The 20,673-nt window shown below is 48.8% G+C and overlaps 2 long non-coding RNA genes across 2 annotated transcripts; one reads left to right on the top strand and one right to left on the bottom strand.

Moving 5' to 3' along the window:
• Positions 1-5,635: 5,635 nt before the first annotated feature.
• On the top strand, positions 5,636-7,465 carry LOC137668348 (uncharacterized). The gene is made up of 4 exons (XR_011048923.1): positions 5,636-5,690; positions 5,865-5,982; positions 6,872-6,945; positions 7,419-7,465. It is a non-coding gene; the product is annotated as an uncharacterized lncRNA (long non-coding RNA).
• Positions 7,466-17,880: 10,415 nt separating this feature from the next.
• LOC137668780 (uncharacterized) lies at positions 17,881-20,005 on the bottom strand. Its single transcript, XR_011048991.1, has 3 exons — positions 19,871-20,005; positions 18,752-18,858; positions 17,881-18,152 (listed from the first exon to the last, which is right to left on the bottom strand). It is a non-coding gene; the product is annotated as an uncharacterized lncRNA (long non-coding RNA).
• Between the last annotated feature and the right edge of the window lie 668 nt (positions 20,006-20,673).

Raw genomic sequence — 20,673 nt, 5'->3', positions numbered from 1 at the left:
TCGCTGCCTCAAAGAGGGCAGATCCCAAGCCCTCCCACACTGCCAAACCGAAAGCAGTAATAGGGGATGCATCACACCTGTTCTTCTTCCCCCATATCAACATTTTCCGCAAAACGATGGGTCTGGGAGACTTATCCCCCGTTGTTTTAAGACTGACTGCCACATAGACAAAACGGTACTCTCTTCCTTAGTTATCGTACCCCCCATCGTGCCCCTGGTGCCTCACCGAATCCACGGTGTCTCCTTACCAAGTTCCCGGGTAAGCAGCTCTGCCCGCTGCTGATCCACCAGCAAAAACCTTCTTCCGAACGTGCCTCGCAGGCCGGACGATCACATCAGGGTCACCAATTGTGGCAGTAACGACAGCACGCACAGATGAGATTCAGATCAATGATGATTTATTGCAAGCAGCATAGCTCTTTTTATATAGTACATGTTTCTACTTTCATGGTTATTCTGAAGCAGTGCTTTGTTTAACGTTTCATTCTATTTCTTGATAGTCTTTGTCTATTCATTTTGCAACTATGATCATAAGCGAGGCCACATACCGATTCAGCAGTTTCAAGCGCTCCTTCCTCCTATCAGCAAGCTGCAACTTTCTTCCTCTTTCTCATGCTAGCCTAGCACCTGCTTGGCAATCCTCATTGTAGATTCAGCATTTCTCAATCCCTTCTTTGTTATGTTGCAATTTACTTTTGCCCTTGATTTTTCCGCTACCTATAACAGTATTGTAATAATATCCCCCAGCATGTATCCACACATCTTTCTATAAATACATTTGTTACGCTGGGCTAAGGAAGGAGTTGAAAACAGTAGGGGAAAAAAAATAACCTCTTAACAGCTTTGAGCAGAGCTAAGAGATGGTATCACATGGCAAGGTTTGAACAAGTTTTGGCTACTTCAACCCTTTATATTTAAAAAAAAAAAAAAAGAGTTCAGCATACGTGTACTGCTTTGGCCACAGACATTGTTTGTGCAGCCAGCAGAGGGCAGAAGAAAGGTATCGTAAGGTAACTAATGGGTGAAGGAGTTCTTGTCGTCACAGATGGAAAAATGGCAGCAACATTGGCCTTTGGGGTAGTCTGCTGTGGAACAGTTGATGGGCAGCATGAAACTTGCCCAGTGCCCAATCTGTTTAGCATTTGAGTATCTTGTTTGGTGACTGATGGGAGTGACACAGGCCTTTACTTCCAGAAAAGAGGAGTAGCCTCAGAAGAGTCTTAGGCTGCTAGCACACACCTTTGTGTGTTTGTTTATTGTCCCTTAAGGTAGTATTGATGGATTTGAGAAAGCAATTGGAGGAAAGAGCATCTTGCTGTGGAAGCAGCCTCTGTTCTAGCTGCTGTGTCTCTAGTCAACAGAACATAGCCCAAAAGGGCACTGGTTATTCCTGCTCTTTTACTTTTCACAGACATCACAGTATTGCTTTTGCCAGGCATCAAGAGCGAAGAGAGAATTTTAAAACATCTGTGTTACAGATGGCACTGGAACAGCAAGGTGTAGACCAATGGATAACTTTGAAGTGCTCATGTGTTTAGCCAAAGAAGCTGGAGGTGAAAGGGGGTTAATATTGAGGTTTTCTTGGAAGATCCAGGTGTGGGTCCTGTCTTCTCATTATCACTTTTCCTGTGAAATTAATCCCTGAAGTTCATGGAAGAGCAAGCTAGCAGAGGATAGATAGCAGAGGAGCATCATGCTGTGTTTCACACAGTCTCAGGGTGTGTGACCCCCTTATTACCTGCAGTTCTCTGGCTATTTATTTTTGTAGTGTTTTCACTATGGATTTTTTCCAAGAGCTATGTGAAACTGTGGGGCGTTCCTGAGCAGTAATCAAGGGCCATAATATACCCATGAAGACAGGCTACGTGACTTCATCTAGAAGTACTTAAATTAACAAACTTGTTTTCTTGGCTGCTGAATGCTTGTGTTGTTGGTGTTTCCCCCTTAGAGGCACTCAAATGTCTAGGCAATATGCTCAGCATCTAGTATGAATATTTTGGTGTGCTCAGCTAAAATTACTCATTTTCATAAATCCTGCATCCACTTGAAATGTCTCAACTATTCGGAGATGACTGGAATGGAAATACTCAGTATTACATTGATGCGGTGTTTGTTATCCTTCCCGTAGTACAGGTGATGAGGAAAAGTGCTCTGCAGCAGAGAGAATATGTTTGCTCTGTTGAAGGAAGATATTTCACTGCTTCTGGTAAGTGAAAATAAACAGAAATGCATATTTTTTGTGTATAGGAGAGAGAAAATACGCCTTTTTTTCCCCTCACTTGTATCTCAAGTTTTTCTTGTACCAGTAAACACACATAATACGAATGACCCCCTATGCAAACACATGTTTAGCATTGAAGAAAGCGCAGCTAAAACTTCACCTGCCATTAATAAGCACCTGCTTCCTGGAGACATAGGTAAACGTGTATTTTGTTTAGGGATCTGCAAAAAGCAGCACGTAATCTTGCACGTTACCCACAGCTGAAATTTCTGATTTTGAAGCTTGGCCTCAGGTACGCAGTTTTGCCAGAGAAATCTTCAGCAAGTAATTGCAGAGATCTAGCAGGCTGTCAGTCCAGTCATACAAAGAGAAACTTTTAAAGCTAGTAACGAGTTCTCATGTTGTTTTCTTCGTATTTATGGTCACTGAAAATTACAGGGTTTGTGTTTAAATTTTGAGAATAAATAAGTGTGTTTAGATTAGCTTTTCATTTGTGTCAAAGCCTATTTTAAAGTACTAATAAATACCAAGTTTTTGTTATTTTAGCATGGGATAATGCTTAAAACACAATGGGATAATCCTTAAAATACAATATAAGGGAGCGTTTTAACATTTGGAAAGAGAGTTTGACTTTACTGTTCTTTTATGTACAAGCACATGAAATGCGCTATTGGAAAGCGTTTGACTCGTACTGCTGTCGTTATCTTTAAAATTCAGATCCTGGCCCGCTGTTTCTGTCTGGCACAGCAGTACGGCTATGCAGAGTTTGAGAAGAGTAATAGGATGCGTTGTGGCAGAACTGCATGAAACTCTGGTAATTTGCAGGTTTCTTTTATTAGACAGAAACATTTCACTGGTTTCCAGTGTCAGCCAGGTAAGCCCTCTGGCATCAGCACTGCAGAGAGCACTTAAATCATGAGGGTTCCCAGGCCAGTTTGGTGCACCGTGTAACGACAGGACCGAGAATATGTCAAATCCCTGCCTCGTGGGAGTGAGTGTTGGTTTCCACTGAAGTCATGGTTTCCCTGACTTTGTGCATTTGTTACTGCTAATACTCGCCCTGTGAGGGAAGTAAACTGGTGAGCTCATTGTGTGCGTAAGTTACTGGTTTTGTTGTGTCTGGACCCCCTTTTAGCCAGGTGACCCATATATCACCCTAATACTGTAGGATTAGAGCATGTTTATTGCTATTCTGATCCTAATCCAGAAACTGTAGCTAAGACCAATTGTGTGGAGAATGTTGCTTTTTACCATCAATGTGTCTAATTCCCTTTGGGAGATGTGAGCCATCTTGGCCAGCTGAGCAGTGCTGCATCTCTAAAGGTCTACCCAGCACACTTGTTTCCTTTTCCTTGGGTCTCACAGACTTCCTACACCTTGCTCAGTGCCCGAGACACACAGCTGGGCTTCCCCTTGCGCCTTCTCACTTCCACCCCAGGACTCTCACGTTTGTTTCCATGCAGTGGCACAGCTTCAGTAAGAGGGGTAGAGTGTGTCCCGCCTTTCTGCATAGGGTCTTGTGGCCAAGTCGCTTCTGGAGGGCCTAGATGTTGAGAAAGGTCAAGAGCCCAGCTCTTCATTTATTAGGCTGGCATTTGCTGGGCCAATGCATGACACCGAGTACCATCCCCAGAGTGTCCTTCCAAGCTGTGCTTTTCAGAAGACAGCGACTAAAACTGTTTGGGTGGTCAGAATGAGGCACGAGTTGTCAAGAGCCTCAAGCATCATGCCAGGAAAGTTTCTGGACCTCAGTGGAACTGGGCATTGGGTTGCTGTGGCTGGGGCAGTTCTGGCAATATCTAAATGTCCAGGTATACAAGGAATGTTTACACCAAACAGGGGATGGCTAATGAGATGTTCGAGATTAAACAGGTACATTTTTGAGTTACAGATTTGGACTTGGGTGTGCGAAGCCCGTCTGAATCCTATTTTAGATGCCTAAATCCTTTCTTAAGTTTTGGCCCATAGCAGAATTCTGTGGGACGTACTTTGCCATTGTAGAGGAAAGCCCAAGAGTCGATCCTGCAAATGTGAAGTGTGTAGGTAATGTTGGCAATAATGTTTTCTGTGCTGCTTTCATCATAGGAATAAAAAGATCAGGTGTGGAATGAGTGTTCTGAATAAAGAGAGTGCACCAATTAAAACTTAGCTAAGCTGGTAGTATGATTGTAGGAACACTAAGACCTTGAAGTTTGAATGACATCTGATTTTACGTTTTCTTTAAAGTTAGTTTTGTTCTATTTATTGTGAAAGCAGACACACACGGCAAGGGAATCCATGCAAATTCTGTCAGGGATTTCCAAGCAAGTTCAGGCTAAATTCCAGCTTTGCCCGTTGCTCTCAACTCCTCCGATCAGACACGTACCATATGGTCATACAAACAAATACAGGCACAGCTTTTTCTTTGTCAAATAGTGACAAAACAGTTTGGGACCAAATGCTGCAGAACACAAGTAAGCACTCTAACGGCTTGTTTCCACGAGTAGGGTGAGCCAACTCAGAAGAAACGTGCAGTTGTCCGTGCTTCTTTACCTGCTGTACCTGTTTTTCTACAATATAGAGCAAGAATTTGTCCTGTGGTTTCTTCACCGTAGTGCCTTCACCTCAGTCCTGCCAAGTGATTCTCCCTGCAAATGTGAAAGATGAAATGGCAGATTTTGTGGTAAGTGACAAAATCCTTTGTGGCTCTGAGGGAGACTTAAATTCTCAATAGCTAACTTGGTCATTTAGCCTTCAGAACATAACCAGTTTCCCCTGCTAAGTCAGAAAAAGGATTCACAACTGAAGTTTCTATCAAATGCTAATTTATTCCCAAAATTCCCAAACAGTCACAAAATCAAAATTACAGCTGATTGTAGACAAGTGTTTGTGGGACCTGTTAATTCTGGAGACCAGAGGTCTCGCTTGGGTATTGGATACAGTTTTTTGGAGGGGAATAACTCAGTCCTGAATATGATGATATGATGTGTCAGGACAATGACAATCATATGTCAGTCATTTTTTGACAATCGAATGTCAATTTTTTGACAATCGAATGTCAATCATCCAATCGAATTCTAGGAACCCCATTAACAACTGTCCCTACGTACAGATGTAGGAGCAACTCTAGTAATAGAACTAGTTCTAGAGGAGCTTCTGACTGACAGATGATGTTGTAAAGATTTTCTACAGGAAGTAATTTAAAATCAGAAGTCCAAAAAAATAAACCTTGTTTCTTCTTATCACATAAGTGGGTAAAAAGATTTATTAGTATTTATTTTCTTAATAGAGACTCCAAAGACTTGACTTAGCCAGATGTGTTTTTATCAGCAACATATAGGCCTAACACTAACATTTCTCCTACATCTTCATAAGGATCCTTTCAAAATTTCTGAATCATTAATCCGTTTTGGAAAAGGAGGAGTCCTTGTTGTTACACAAACTTGCTGAAGCTTCATTTACTAAACTCCTGAAGAAAGACACTCATGTGGTAAGTTTTGTTGTCTTTACCTATTGCAAGCTGAAATGCACGTGTTTTGTCTGCATTAGTATTAGTGAAGTGAAATATCCCTCTCTTCTCACTCACCACCTAGAAAGGGGAAACAGTTATTATTTAGAACTTGAACACGTAGGATGTGCGTTAAAGGCTTTTTATTTGTTTTAGGATTTCTGGCTTAAAAGTAGTGGGAGAATCTTTTTCTCCAGCGTTGCATCTACAGTTGGCAGAGAGCTGTGGATCACGAGAAGATGGTGTGAAGTTACTCGGAAGAGTCGTGGATTATGTAAGTGTCCCCATAGCAATTAAAATATATACCTGCCTTTGAAAGTGAATAATGAATGAAGTGCATACGGGGTGGGGAGGCTTGTTGGGTAACTTGTTGGAATGTCTTGCAGGAATGCTGCCAGAAACTCAGTTTCTTTGCTGACTGTAGGGATATATTAAAGCCCGTCTTCCAAGCATTTCTTGCTGCAGGTGTTTAGGTCTGTAGCACTGGATAAAAATATATATTAGACCTTTTACTTCACAAAGGAATTATTTCCTGTTATGTACTTCAAAACTCAAGTTAAATTTGCCTGTAAAACTGGTTCTTGGAAAACTTTTACGATGTTCATAAGAATGAAGGCTGTCATTGGAACAGAGTTCTGGTGGGATATGTTAACCATTTGAGGTCTAGCTTTCTGTAATTTTGCTTGTTTGAGTCCATGAACTTGCTTTTTTGTGTGAAGAACCTCATGTTTTGTATGTAGTATTTTTTCCATCTTCAATACACATTGGTTCTCTTTCTCCCACATGAAGGAGATGAAGGTCGATGAGGAAGTTTTTTATTTCAGGTGGCAGGTGAACAAGATGACGCAACAAAAAGAAACACTGAAGTTAATTTCCTTGAAAATATGCTTAAATGTGATTTAATAGCCTACTTAATACAGCATTTTTGTCCGATTACTTGGAGATGAAAGCCGAAGCAGCTATACCCTAACTTGTTCTATGTGTTTATGCTCTACTAAAATTAGAGATTGTTTTGCATGACCTTCAAAACCTCCATTTGGGAAAGAACTTAGAGTCATCCTGACACCAAACTCATAAAAGTGAGTTATATGTGTTTGGTGATCAAAAGTTTATGCCATCAGAAGTTTGCAGATTGATGACTCCTGTCTTTTCTTTATTTGTAGTGCATGAACAGTGGTATTGCATTAACTCAGGCCCGCTCTCTGGAGAAAGAAGAAAAATGTCTTCCTCCACCCAGGTTAGTAGAAAGTCAATACATCATTTTACTGGATATGACTCTCTCTCTTTTCATACAATGATGGGATTTTGCTCAGTAGACTGGCTTGAATAGTTGGTCCTGTAAAACGTGGGAAAGGCTCCACTTTGAGGTGTATTTTCAGTGACTGTTACAGGATGCCAATACCCTGAAATCGCTGTATCAAAACTCCCTGAATCTGTGATCAGCATGTTGCCTGTTACCAGGCACATTTCCACGAGCTGCGCATCTGCAGGTAAAAAAGATAACAATCAAATGTCTGTGGGGCGTATGGGGGAAAAAAGTTAGTCTGACGATTTCTGTGCAGTCATATGTCTTGTTTCTGGTTGAATTTGAATTCATAATAATTTCCCTAGAGATAGTGATCTTAATGTGTTAAAATTAGTCCAAAAACAGTTTAAAGCTGAAGGCAAGGAGTAAAGTTTACTGTGTATGTTCTGGTTTCCTTTTTCTAGTATTCGAGTAGTGACAACAGTGGAACAAACAGAACAAGAACTGGACAAAGCTGCATCACTGCTTAAGGAAGCTGCACAGTCTGTATTGAATGAGACTGCTCGTTTGGATTCCTCTTTCCCCACCTTATCAGGATAAGTGTTTTACACCATATAGTGACTTCACTTCAGATATTCAAGTTCTTCCACTGATGGCATTGAAACCTGACTAAGTAAGAAGATGATTCCAGAATGGTACAAATGCAGCGAGGGGAAGAATGCTGACTTTTGGAACTGGTGAATGACACAGGGTACTTGCAATTCAAATCCTACCATTTACCAGCATTCCTTACAATGGGATATCGCTGTTGCATACAGGACTTTTTCATAAGTTGCATCTGAAAAAGTTTAAAATTTATTTCTTCAAACCCTTAAAACTTTTCAAAAATGGATATGAACATTCAGTTTTCTCCATAAACATCTAAAATGTATCATTTTCTCTGCTTATTCTCAGAACGTAGGAACTTCAAATAAATGTCAAGGAATTATTGCCCCCCCTGCCCCAAAGGGAGAGAGCTGTTCCTAATACTGCCAAAAGGGAGAAAATAACACATTAAGAGAGAATTTTGTGCTATATTATGTCGTTTATTATTGAATTATAGGAGGAACTTAAATTCTTTTGTGTTTATATCTTTCTCTAACCGTTTTTGGAAGCCAGTTTTTAAGAATGCCTGGCCAGAGAATTCCATTATATAAGTAGTAAATTAATATTAAATACTATTTCTTCCTGCATTTCATATTGTAATTATATGCATGTTTGATACTATGGGTGAGGTTTTTCATATTATTTCCTTTAAAACATCTAAACTGAAACCTCTGAATTGTCAAACTGGTGTAATCCCATTACAGTATGTTCAGTCAGGGGGCCTTTACACCAGTCTTGAAGAGGAGTCATAAGCGACATAAAGAATGAACCAAGGTTTTGAAACGGCAACTAAATACTAGCTTAGTCAAACCACTTTGAAGCATTAAAATGGTGTCTGTTAAGTTTCCTCTCTAAACAGCTATACCTGAGAGGGGAAGACTCACAGATAGCTAAGAAGAGTTTAGATGGTACAAATACTACTGAAATACAAAGCGGTACGTGCACATAAAATGCCCATAGTAATATTTGGAGGTTCTGCTGTCAGGATTTTCAGTAAGCACAGATTGACGTTACACAGATGGACACATGACACCAATCAGAGGAAACTGGCAAGGGGGGAATGACTTATAAAAAGCTGTACCTTTTTATAAAATAAAATCTATAGCTATGTATTTCAGGATTTTGCTTTAAGAATGCCCATTTAAAAATTTTATATTCTGCCTGATCCGTATTCTGGTTGTTTTGTACTTAATGTGCCTTTTTGATTGCTGCTACAAGGACTACAGGACTATTTTTGAGAAACATCCTTGTTTAAATAAAAAGTTAATAATATTTGGTTCCGATTTTCACTTGTCATATTTTGTAGCATGGATTTTGTAGCATGATCAACCATATTTTGTTGAATATTCTGCATCAGATGAGCATAGTCTTCAACTCAGAAGACACGTGCAGTTGTCCGTGCTTCTTTGCCTGCTGTACCTGTTTTTCTACAACACAGAGCAAGAATTTGTCCTGTGGTTTCTTCACCGTAGTGCCTTCACCTCGGTCCTGCCAAGTGATTCTCCCTGCAAATGTGCAAGATGAAATAGCAGGGGAAACTGCTTATGTTCTGAAGGCGAAATGACTAGACCAAGTTAGCTATTGAGAATTTAAGTCTCCCTCATAGCCACAAAGGATTTTGTCACTTAGCACAAAAAATGCCAAGTCAGAAAAATAATTCACAACTGAAGTTTCTGTCAAGTGTAAAGAATATTTGGATCCATACCCGAGTTGTTTTGTGAGACTTTTTGAGAGCACCAGAGAAAAAAAGTGCCGGACCGCAGGGCCCGTCCGTGCCCTGTCCGCCCTTCCGCGCCTCTCTCCTCCCTCCCTCCCTCCCCCGTGTCGGATGTGCCCCGGGTGACGGGGGGATGCTGGGGAAGGCGGAGGGGGAGGAGGGGAAAGGAGCGCGGCTTCCTCCGCCCCCAGCCCGGGCCAGCCCGTTAGCGGGGGCGCAGGCCCGGGGCGGCGGTGCCGAGGAGGAGCTGGCGGCAGCCGCTCCGGCCGCAGGCGCTGCTGGCCCGGGGCTCCGAGCCGCGGCGGCCGGGCGGGCAGCACGGTCTCCGGGGCGGCGGGGGGCGGCGGGCCGCCTCGTGGCCCTGCTGGCGGCCGCCCGGCCCCTCCGCCTCGGCGCGGCAGGTAAGGAGCGGGACCCCCGGCCGGAGGGGCGGCGGTGCGGGAAGGGCTATGCGGGGAGAGGGGAGGCGGGGGAAGCTGCGCCGGTTTGTGGGAGAGCTGCGCGGGTCCGTTTGGGACCGGCGGAGCCGCCGGCATCCCCCGTCGGTGGTTGATGTTGGTTACTTTTCCTTCCTTTCTTCCCCCTCTCCTTTCTTTCGTTCTTCTTTTTCTTTGGTTCTTCTCGGCAAAATGCAAACGTGCTGTTGCGGTGTTTCACGAGGGGCGGGGTCTGGCAGCAGGCGGGGGCAGCGGGGGCTGCGCCGAGGAGGGCTCGCTGAAAGCTTTCCCCCGGGCGCATCCCGGCGCCCCTGTCCCGCTCGGGCGGCGGGCGCTCCGTGCCTGTCCTCGGCCGGTTCAGCGCCTCGAGCCTGGGTGGTGGCGGCTATATGGAGGGCGAAAGGAGGAGAAAACAGAGGAAAAGTTGGGGGTTTCGTTGTTGCCGGGGGTGGATGGCATGAGCGGAGCCTCCTCCTTCACTCCGCCCGCCCTCCAGCCCTCCCGTCGGAGCGGTTATAATAATGTGTTATTACTTGGGCGGTTGCGTGTTGCCAGAATCCCAGCGGGAACCAGACGGAAGGGTGGGGGGTTAAAGGTGAGGGGGCAGCCGCCGCCCTTGCCGCTGATGGAGGCTCGGTGGGGTCTCTCTGCCTGTGTTCTTGAGCTTTAGAGGGTCCCCTTTCCTCTGTCTACCTGCCCGAGCCTCAGGGACTGAGGAGGTCAGCCTTTGGGCTCGGGAAACACTAGGACTCGGTTCAGCGAGCTCCGCGCTTGTTTTTCGGGCTCAATCAACTGCCCTTCTTAACACCTGCCCTTGCGCCGTGGCAGCGGCAGGGCGGCTGCTGCCCAGTTGCCAGTTTGTGCGGCATCTGCGAGGCGAGCGCCGCGATTTCTGGGGCCCTTGGGGAGCGTGTGGGGTGGGAGAGCCGCGATGGTGTAAGAGTTACAGTTCCTGGAGAAGAAGCCGCAGAAACTATTTTTTTTCTTTTTTCTTTGTTTGTCCCTCCACGCACGCCTAAGATGTGTGGCGCTTTCACAGCCGAAAAGGGAGGTTGAAGGTTTTCGTTTTCCCTGGGATGTGAAATGCACCGGGAAGGGAGGAGCTGCTGGCTTCAGCTCGTTGATGAAACCATTCTCTGGAAAATTGCCCTCTCCCCCTCTGCAGCAGATGAACCTCGCTCGCAAGCTCCTTCCCGGGGGGCTTTGCCCAGGAACTGAGGGAGGAGATGACAGGAGGCACCACTTCCATGCCAGGGCTGTAACCCTTCCCGTGCCGTCCTCGCCGGGCAGTGCGGGAGCTCGGCGGGCAAGCAGCGCCTTCCTCCGCCGCCTTTCCTGGCTTCAGCCTCATCGCACCGCAGTGCAGGAGGAGACCGATGATGTCTTTAAGGGCAAATAGCGATGCTGCAGATTAGAGGGGACGTGTCAATCAATTGCGCGTTTGAAAGAGCTTATCTTGCCTTGTTGCTTTCGCTAATCCGTTTCCCTGTCCCCGAGAGGTGACACGTGCCTGTATTTGCTGTTCTTCGGCTCCGGGGTCCTGGGTCTTGCCCTTTGTCGCGTTACCGCGAAGGGCGAGGGCCCGCAGCAAGCTGGAGGTGTGGGGGCTTTCCGGGGGCAGAGCGGGAGGCGGGCGTGTTCCAGCTCGCGGGTTTGGGGTCAGTTCCCGTCGCGTTTCTTTTTCCTAGTGCCGTTATTGCTCCCTTGGGAGGGGGGTGCCGCTCCCAAACTGCGCGGCCTGCCCCGCCGCCCTGCCCCTCCTGCGGGGTCCCGGGCTCCGGGGATCTCCCGACCGGCCGGGCGGGGGGAGGACGGCGGGGGGGCTGTGGTCGAAGGCGGCGCCTCCTACCGGGGTCGGGGGAGGACGACGGTGGTCCTCCGCGGGCTGAAACGGGAGATTCCGAGCTTTCTGTCCCTGTCCCCACTTTCTCCCCCGAGCAGCCGAATCTGTTTATTTGGAGGCAGCGGGAGGGAGGCGTGCAGGGTCCGCGGAGCTCCCTTCCTTCCTCCCTTCCTTCCTCCCTTCCTTCCTCCCTTCCTTCCTCCCTCCCTTCCTTCCTCCCTTCCTTCCCTTGCAGCCCTTCCCCAGGCCCCCCTGCAGCCCCTGAACACCGGCGCTTGTGCATCTCCCACTGGCAGCCTCTTTCCGTCCCCCCAGAGCCTCCCCCGCGGCTTCCCGGGGGGATGCGGGCTCCCGGGCACCGCCGGGCCGAGCGCGGAGCTCCCCCCGGGGGGGCGCGCCGGGAGCGGGGCAGCCCCGGCCGGAGCCGCGCTGGGGCGGCTCGGGCTGCCAGCGGGGCCGCGCATCTCCGCCGGCTCTTGTGGGCAGCGGTGCTGCTCTCTCTGCCTGATCACCAAAGGCGTAACATCAGCGCTTCCTGATAACTGAAGAGGTGGGTTTGATTTCCTATTGTCATTTTTCAGTGCTTTGGACATTATCTGTTCTTTCGCATAACAAGATAATGAAATGGCTGTTCTGTACAATTAATGGCTGAAAGATCAAATGTTAACTTTTTTGTTTCAGCTTTGTCCAGGATAATATTTTTTTTATAAGCCAGTTTCATTTGTGTTTATCATGTTTGTACTGAGTGAAGTTTTGCCTTGGTATCAGTGGTGACTGTGAACTTTAGTTGCAGAATCTAAACAGCCTGTGATACCCCGTACCTTTGTATGCAGCCTTTAGGCTTAAAATGTGGGAGTACTTAAGTGGCCTTTAAAGCACCTGTACTTAACCCGGAATAGGTGCACGTACCCTCTACATGTTCAATAAATAGCTGATATTACGGAATACTCGATGGTAACAAAATTCCCATTTATGGCTGTTCAGACAGAATATTTTATTGGTGAAAGACTATAGATCTAAGTTCGATCCATCCTTAGATTTCCATGGTCAAGCTACACAAAGAATTGCTAGCAAACAGTAATCAGCATCTGCAATAATAAATTTCCTGACTTTTTCATGGATAAAAGAACTACATGGAAGAAGCTGAGCCGTAGGCATGATCATACGCAGATTGTTTTACTGAAATGTGCTGATTTTCAGACTTTGTTAATAAGCAAGTTTTAAATACTTTATTTTTTTATATCTAAATTGCTATCTTGAGAATGAAACTTTTAAAATGTTTAAGGATTTTAAAAGGTCAGAACTTCTAAAGAAGTTGCTCTCTTGTTTCTTGAAGCTTTTGCTATTTCCTCCACCTTTCTTTTCCAGTCATCTTCCTGCTTTTTTCCCTTCGTTTTCGAGGATAGCCACCAAAAAAGAAATGTGTTGTTAGTTGCTTAAAAATGACGTAAGCAGTGAAAGTGTTTGGTATCCCGTAGACCTTGTTTGAGTGCTTATGTCCACATTTCCTAAATGCAGAGGCATGTTGCTGTTGTCTGACTGGTGGGAGGCAAGGGGTGTGCAGAAAGTTGCATTCAACTGGGGGTTTAATATGGTGGTACAAGTTAATTGGATTTGTTAGGTGATGATTCCAGTGAAAATGTCATGACTCGGTTTCAGTCTAGTCCCAGTGCGCATCTGTTCCGTGGTGCACAGTGCTGGTGAATGCTGTGCAATTTACAGTACACACATACTTGAGGTTTGAAGCGTAAGTTGAAATCTGTAGCAATGCAGAATGACTCAAGTGTCACTGATCACCTCGACGTGCAGAAGGCCAGTTTTGCCATTTTAGTAACTTTCTACTATTTGAAACATAGAATTAAGTGTGGATAAGATATCACAGCTGCAGTATCAGACATGCTGGAGTTACAGGTCAAAAGTGGAAACGATTTTTGCATGCTGTGAGGTGAAGACAGCAAGATAGTAATGTTTTTTACAAAGGTGAAATTTAGTGGTATTTGAGAGGCCCTCAGTTTGAACGTGAAACATAAAGTGCTAATGAAGTGCTGGTTAAGAGTAATAAGATACAAAAATGCAAAGTGCTGCCGTGGAGCTGCAATGGAGAAAACGGAGAGCAGGATCCCGGCTGTCATTAGTAATGAGACCAGGTTAGAGAAGTTAATTGTCACCAGAACTGTTGCTCACCCATTGTTGGTCCCCCCAAGTCTAGGGGGTAACAACGCACAGTGGCGAATGGTGAGCTTGGCTCTGAGTACTGGCAATTGTTGCATATCAGAAACTGTGTTTGCAAGAAAAAAAAGTGCTAGTTACTGACCTCACAGCAAAATGAGATGCAACTGCAAAATCCTCTAGAAACTAGCAAATGAATGAAGTTCTATCTACCCTTTGCAAGCTGGGGGAAGAGTTTGATGTGTGATAACAAAGGGAATTTATTATGTATCCACACATCCTTCTATAAATACACTTGTTATGCTGGGCTGAGGAAGGAGTTGAAAACAGGAAGGTGAAAAAGAATAACCTCTTAACAGTTTTGAGCAGAGCTAAGAGATGGTGTCACATGGCAAGGTTTGAACAAGTTTTGGCTACTTCAACCCTTTAAATTTAAAAAAAAAAACAACAAAACAACAAGTTCAGCATACGTGTACTGCTTTGGCCACAGACATTGTTTGTGCAGCCAGCAGGGCAGAAGAAAGGTATCGTAAGGTAACTCATGGGTGAAGGAGTTCTTGTCGTCACAGATGGAAAAATGGCAGCAACATTGGCCTTTGGGGTAGTCTGCTGTGGAACAGTTGATGGGCAGCATGAAACTTGCCCAGTGCCCAATCTGTTTAGCATTTGAGTATCTTGTTTGGTGACTGAGGGGAGTGACACAGGCCTTTACTTCCAGAAAAGAGGAGTAGCCTCAGAAGAGTCTTAGGCTGCTAGCACACACCTTTGTGTGTTTGTTTATTGTCCCTTAAGGTAGTATTGATGGATTTGAGAAGTCAATTGGAGGAAAGAGCATCTTGCTGTGGAAGCAGCCTCTGTTCTAGCTGCTGTGTCTGTAGTCAATAGAACATAGCCCAAAAGGGCACTGGTTATTCCTGCTCTTTGACTCTTCGCAGACACCACAGTATTGCTTTTGCCAGGCTGTTAAAGAAAATTGGCAGAGTCTGGGTCTCTAGGTTTGCTGGTTTTATTAAACAACTCAGAGTTGGACCACCACCGCAGTGAATGGTACCTGACTCAAATTCACTATCGGTTTATATAGAAACTAATAATCACTTACATCATAAACTTTTCATAAGCTTCTGTTAAAATTCTACTAGCTATTTCAATTCTTCTTTTCTTCAATTGTTAGATGTCCACAAAAGTCCATTGTCAGGAGTCCACAAAAGTCTGTTCTTTTCCATTGCTTAGCTGATCTTTATGTTCTGGTTCCGCTCCGACTCCAGTCAACTCCCCGTTTTTAATGTTCTTGCTGTGATCAGCATCCCATCTTGATGCGGGTTGACCAGAGTCTGGTTTCCACTGCCACCGTCTCCCAAGTATTAACCTAAAATACCTAAAGTCTATTTAGAACTTTATTTCTATTAAAGTTTATTTCTAAGTATCCTGTATTTCTTTTAAGGTAAAGAAAAGGTTAACCATACATCCCTTTTACTAAAATCATCACAAGGTAATACTTCTAGGCCTACTCCTGCTTAGCTACTCATTAAGTTTTGATTGATGATTTGTTCAGTCATAGGTCAGGATTCCACAAGGAGCTTTGAGAACAATATTCATGGATTGGGAAAGCCCACCTGTGTTTATTCAGATAGACTTATATTAATTATTCTATTCTTCATTCTATTTCACCCTTATTGAATCTTGTCTCCCTAACTCATAATAACTTTTACATTAATTATGTGAAAATTTCTATAACACTGCAGAGCTCTGCATAACTCGGAGCAGCTCCCAAGCTCTCCTCCATGCCACCCAGGCCCCGGCAGGACAGGGTGGGGGGTCTGTGCAGGGCCGGGATGTCGGGGTGCCCGGTGCCAGCCCCAGCAGAGGCTGGGCAGCACCCTGGCTCCCTGTTGGCCACTCAGGGGGTCGCCATGCAAGCCGAGACCTCTTCTCACAGCCCACAACCCCATGCGTCCATAGCAGGGGGAAGATGGCGCAGGCAGACGAGACAGGCGTGTTGCTGCTACAGGAGATGGTGGCTGTGCGGCCGGTAGGACAGACAACCCCTGTGTGGGCCTTGGGGGGGAAGGGTCTGCACTGTGCCCGGGGGACACGGGGGCACGGATCTCAGCGGGGACGAGGGAGGGGGTCTGAGCCGCCAACCCTCAGCCGCCTCGCACACCCCAACACACGTCCCTGTGTGCCTTGGCTGTAGGAGGAGCAGCTGGTGTCGAGGAGGCATCAGATCACTTCGTCTCCCCTGCCTGTCCTTCCTGAAGAGCCTGTATCCTTCCCTTCCAACACTCCAGCCATAGGAGCTGTCCCACCACGTCTCCATGATGCCAACAAGATCACAGCCTTGCAGGCACGCGCACGTCTCTAACTCCTCTTGTTTATTCCCCACACTACGTGCGTTTGCATAGAGGCATTTCAGTTGGGCCCCCATGAAGCTGACTCACGGGCTGAAATTCCTTTCCGCTGCTCTTCTGGCTCCTCCTCACTTTGTCAGTAATTACACTTTCGGTTTCACTTTGGGAAATTGCGCTTTGCCCTTTTCTGCCAAGCTGATTCCGCTGGATTTTGAGAAGTTCGGATATTGTTGGGACTGTCTAAGGGGCGTGTTGCTATTATCGATATTCCTGAATGTGTTTCAGGTGTGGTATAAAATGAACTACCAGGGCAGGTGTAGGTGTCACGAAGCCATCTCAACTGCTACGATGCTTTTCAGTTTTCCTTCCCAGACCAAGCCGTGCTGTGATACAAGAGCTTTCGTCCTCCCTGTCTCCCACGGAAAGCTAGAAATGGCGTTATCACCATTGAGCTCCTGTGGGATATAAAGAAAACTTGTCAGCAGCAGCTGCGTCCTGCTGTGCAGGCTTTGAACCAGCCCTGGGGCAAAAGCTGACCAGCAGATTGTGGTACGTAAGCAAAAGCTCCTATGTCAAGGTGGCTTCAGAGACACGCGCAGGAGAACTTGACTGCCAGCAACCTTGCCTATACAAGGGGGTCTGTTGTTAGAAGAGACCAGAGAGAAACCAGCTGAAAGCTGCAAAGTTGCAACAAAATTATGTAAATTATACGTTGCGTTTGCATGGGGGCTTTGTGTGTACAAGTACTCAAAAGCAAATGGTAACGGGCGACCTCATGGCCAAAGCCAATAGGTTTTACATTTAGGCAATGTAAAAATTAATATGTGAGTAGCCTTAAGATTGCGTATAAGGAATCAGGAATTCTAACATGGGGTCCTCCTTGGTCTCCCAGGCGAGTAGCACCTTTATGGCCAGCGATAAAGAGGGGTTTTAGCTAGTGTGTATTTCTGCTGCCTTCTTCCCTGTACCTGCGCATGAAGAGAAGAAAAGTGCAAGCAAACCCATTTCGGTAAAAGTTCGGGTCAACATTTAAGCAGACAAAACTCTGAATAATTATGCTGACCCTTACTCCATTGTCATGATACCCCCCTGCAGTGCTGCGTCCAGCTCTGGGGCCCCCGACATCAGGACACGGAGCTGTTGGGGCGAGTCCAGAGGAGGCCACGGAGATGCTCAGAGGGCTGGAGCCCCTCTGCTCTGGAGACAGGCTGAGAGAGTTGGGGCTGTTCAGCCTGGAAAAGGTGCCGGGGAGACCTTCTAGCACCTTCCAGCACCTGAAGGGCCTACAGGAAAGCTGCAGAGGGACTTTTGACAAGGGCATGTGTCACCCTTTAAGGCTGGGCGGGCGGTCAAGCAGACGACAGACGCGCTCTATTAACCTCCTCCTTCCCCAGAGGAGAAAAGGAAAGGAGAGAAGGAAGCGAGAGTTACGGGTTGGAAAGTTAAAACAGTTTTGATAAACAGTAACAAGGAAAAAGAGTGTAATAAACTATATAGAAAACCGGTCCCGAGCTCCCCTGCTGACGCCCACGGCCCCGCTGACGCTGCAGGGCAGGCGCTGGGCAGCCCCGAACCTACGTGGCAGCAGCAGGAACCGGGTGCAGGAGCGAAGGCAGGAGCCGGGGAGCGTCCTCGCTGGACGCCAGCCACGGGGGAAGGGAGCGCGACCCTCCCGGTCCCTCAGCTTTAAACTGAGGATGACGTGGGGGGGATCGTTGTCCGAAAAGCGGATTCGCGCCCGGCGCGCAATAAACCAATCTCACACGCTCGGGAGGGACACTGTATTTATTCTGCGCAGGGTGCTCGGTGGAATCCTCCACAAATCAAGCACATCTACTGCAAATACCTTTTTATACATAAAAATTACATGAAATCATCCCTCTATTTGCATATCATACTTTTCATCGGTTACTCGAGCTGATTACAATTAACATAAATGCTCAGTCATTCTTATACGACAGGGATGTAGGTAGGGCCACCGCCACCGTCCTCTGCCAGAAAGTCCGTCCGAGCGAGGGTCTTGCCCATCTTCTTCTTCACTGTCGGGGAGAGGAAGAGAGAAGGACAGGAGTGAGCGAGGGCCGGGAACAGCCTGGGGTGGGCAGGCTGGGGAGGAGATGCGACACGGGCCACCAGGACGCGACACGGGCCACCCCATCCCTGTTTATTTGCTGTTCCCAAAGGCCCAACGGCCTCAAATTCAGCACGGCCGAGAATCAAGGCTCCCGTCGCTCAGAGGACGCTCACGCTCTGGGGCTCGGACGGAACCCACAACCTCCCCGGGGGCTGTTTGTTGGGGGCAGGAGGCGGCAGCGGGAGAATCACAGAATCACAGAATGTTAGGGATTGGAAGGCACCTCGAAAGATCATCCAGTCCAATCCCCCTGCCGGAGCAGGATTGCCTAGACCATATCACACAGGAACGCGTCCAGGCGGGTTTTGAATGTCTCCAGAGAAGGAGACTCCACAACCTCTCTGGGCAGCCTGTTCCAGTGTTCGGTCACCCTCACCGTAAAGAAGTTTTTCCTCATATTTATGTGGAACCTCCTGTGTTTCAGCTTGCACCTATTGCCCCTTGAGAGAAGCCACCCCGCTGCCACCCAGCCGCCACCTTTACCTCCAAAATTGGCACCTTTACCTCCAAAAGCGGCACCTTCACCTCAGAAAAAACGCCGCTATCACCAGGAAAAGTTTTGCAAGCGCCCGGAAAAACGCCGCCACCTTCTTCAAAATCGCCGCCATCCCCTGCAAAAACATCACCGTCCCCTGCCAAACCATTTCCAGGCAGAGCAGCGGGGGCTCAGAGCCCCCCGTGCCTTGGGACACCCCCTCCGCAGGGTTTCCCAGCCACACTCCGGCTCTCCTCTCCCGGCAGAAGGAAAAGCCGGGGCTGCTTTAAAAGCTCTTCCAGCCACAGCAAAGGCGAAATCACCCATTGCTTTTCCTGTCGTTGCTTCCACACCCCGGAGCAGGGAGCCCATAGCAGGACCCTATAGGGGGATTCCAGCCCTTCAGAGGGTCCCCAACCCCACAGAGGGAACCCAGCCCCTTGGAGTGGGACCCCATGAAGGCCCCCCACCCCCCCGGCAGTGGGACCCTCCTGAGCCCTCCCCCCCCACACCCCACCCCCCGCCGTGTTGCTGTTGGCCAGGACAGAGGCTCCGGTGTGAGCGTGGGGAGGGGACGGGGCGCGGGTGGGACAGGGGCCCTGTCATGGGCTCCTGCCTCAGTTTCCCCCGAACACGGAACACCACCCCCCGCTCCAATATGCCTTGCCCCTCCATCCGGGGGGGAAACTGAGGCATGGCGGGGGAAGGCTGGGCGAGACCGCGGGGGGGGCCCAGGGTAAAACCAGGGGGGAAACCGGGGGGGTGGGGTGGTGTCCCGCCGCAATTTCCCCACCCCCTTCCCTGCCACCCGCTTCCCACGGGGGTCCCGCGGTCGGGGGGACCGGAGGGGCCGGGAGCGACACCGGGACCGACGGGCGGCCCGAAGCTGGGCCGGGCCTGCCCCGGCTTCCGCGCACACAAGAGCCACTTGTCGCGGGGGGGGCGACAGCGGGGGTGGGACAGTGACACGGAGGGGGACAGTGACACGGCGGGGGGGAGCAGCGCCACAGCTGGGGGAGCCACCCGAGACCGGGCCGCGTCGTGACACGAGTGGCGCCGCTGCCTCAGTTTCCCTTTCCCCCGGTTGGGAAAAACACAGGGAAACACCCCAAAAAATAGCGACCGTCCCCCCCGAGTCCCCTCCGTACCTCCATGGCGCTGGGACCCTCCGGTGCTCCCGGTCCCGCTGCTGCCGGCTCCGGAACGGCGGAGCGCTGCCCCCCGCCGCGTCCTCCCCCTCTGCTCCTCCTCCTCTTCCTCCCACGGGGCGGAGGCGGGGGGGGCAGCACCGAGCCCATCCCTGTGGCGTCCCGCCTCGGGGCAGGGGGGGCGCCGGGGCCGCAGGGTGCCCCTGGGGGCCTCGGCCCGGGAGGGTTGCGGGGAGGGGGTTTGGTGTGCGGGGAGGGGGTTTGGGGTTCCGGGCAAGTGTTGGGGGCCAGGACCCAGCCCCGCAGCCCCTCTCGGGGTCCCCGGGACCGTGCCCCCTCCCCAGACGCTCCCGGGCCGGGGGGTGCCGGCAGCCGCCGTCTCGGCCCTCACCGACCCCCGAAGTGTGTGTGGGGTGTGTGTGTGTCCCAAAATGGCGCCACGGGTGGGTGTCCCACTCCATGGGTGGCAGAGGTGGGGACGTGGGGATGGGTGGCCACCCGGGTGCAGTGTCCCCCCCCCAGTGACAGCCCCAGCCCCTACCCGGAGTTGGGGGGTCCCCTCAAATGTGGACATGGGGTGGGTGCCCTGGTGTCGGTGGCCGAGGAGGGGACAAGGGGGCGCACAGAGCAGGTGGGTGGTGACGTCCCACAGCGGGTCAATGTCCCCTCAGGGTGGGGGGGGACACACAGAGCAGCCGGTCCCGGGGTGGGGGGGCTCTGCCATCCAGCTTGGGGGGGCGGGGCCCCCCAGCCCCAGCAGGTCCTGACCCGGGGAGGGTAGGGGGCTCAGAGCCCCCCTCGAG

Source organism: Nyctibius grandis, chromosome 11 (genome assembly GCF_013368605.1).
Source record: "Nyctibius grandis isolate bNycGra1 chromosome 11, bNycGra1.pri, whole genome shotgun sequence".
Taxonomy (NCBI): Eukaryota; Metazoa; Chordata; class Aves; order Nyctibiiformes; family Nyctibiidae; genus Nyctibius; species Nyctibius grandis.
The sequence above is the reverse complement of the archived record's forward strand: the minus strand, read 5'-3'. Positions and strand labels throughout refer to the sequence as shown.